We start from the raw sequence: 1163 nt of genomic DNA, 5'->3' as shown, positions 1-1163 counted from the left end.
TCTTTCTCTTTCTCTCTTGTTCTCCCCTCCCCCCTCTCTCTCTCTCCTTCTCTCTCTCACTCTCTCTCTCTCTCTCTCACTATGTCTCTCTCGTCCCTCTCTCTCTCCTTCTCTCCCCCCTCTCTCTCTCTCTCTCTCTCTCTCCCCCTCTCTCTCTCTCTCTCTCTAACAGTTTGAAATCTGAACTTCACCAGCTTTTCAGTGTGCTTGTTGTTTGAGGGATAGTTTGATTGATTGCAAAAGGATTAACGCCAGCCCTTTCTCAGCAGACGAGAGACCTGATTTTGCCGCCAAGACAAACTGCAGGCCTGACCCTGGCCCAGGGTTCACTCGGTGCAAAAATGTGGCCGGTGGGGGTTGTGATGTTACAGAAATATTGGCCGTGGACATGTTTATGTGTCCTAGTTTTTGGTGATTGTTATAACAGCTGAAGGTTTTGGAGTGGTTGTTTTGGGGTTTTTTGTTTCGGTCATTGTCTTTTTTGGACTTGTATCTCTTCTTTTATGGTTTCTTTGAGTCTTACAATTGATGGGTATAGAATACACGGTTGTTGTTTTTTATTCTTTAGTGTTTTTTATTTTCTTTCTAGTCTTTACAGCTTAAAGTTCAGAAACCTTCATGTAGAAACAGAGGGTTCTCGGTAAGGTGCTCGCCTCTAATTCAAAGGTCTCGGGTTTGAATTCAGGTAGCGACGGAAACGATTTCTTCTCTAAAATTGTCTCCTTTCACCTCCTTTCCTGTTCTCTAGCAATGTTCTGTCGTCTGCTTTCGTCTCCACTTTCTGCCCCCACCCCTCACCTCCTTTGCCCCCTCCTCTGGGCTCCTGACTCTTTCTGCAGCCTTTCTACTGCTACTCCTTGGCTCCTTCTTACTGCTGTCTTTCAGCCACATCCCTGATAAGGGCGAAAAATCTTGGAGGTCCCATGTGCAAGTTGCGCTCATTAAAGATCCCTTGGTTGTCTAAAATCGAAAAGAGTAGGCTTCGGCCGCCACCCGGCCAAAATTCAGAATTTCATACCAGCAGAGAAAGTTTAGTGTCCCGCGTACTCATGTGACTATAATTTATCATTTATGATTTGCGAGCGCCGTAAAACACTTACCAAAAAAAATGTCTCTCTCTCTCTTTTCTCTTCCCCCTCTTTCCCTCTTTCGCTCTCTATCTC

General features: G+C 45.3%; 1 protein-coding gene across 2 annotated transcripts in view; it reads left to right on the top strand.

The window, feature by feature from the left end:
* The window catches only part of LOC101848170 (translation factor Guf1, mitochondrial), a 23646-nt gene that overhangs the window by 1068 nt on the left and 21415 nt on the right, over positions 1-1163 (top strand). The window lies entirely within an intron of this gene.

This window comes from Aplysia californica, unplaced genomic scaffold (assembly GCF_000002075.1).
Source record: "Aplysia californica isolate F4 #8 unplaced genomic scaffold, AplCal3.0 scaffold00026, whole genome shotgun sequence".
In the NCBI taxonomy this organism is placed as follows: domain Eukaryota; kingdom Metazoa; phylum Mollusca; class Gastropoda; order Aplysiida; family Aplysiidae; genus Aplysia; species Aplysia californica.
The sequence above is the reverse complement of the archived record's forward strand: the minus strand, read 5'-3'. Positions and strand labels throughout refer to the sequence as shown.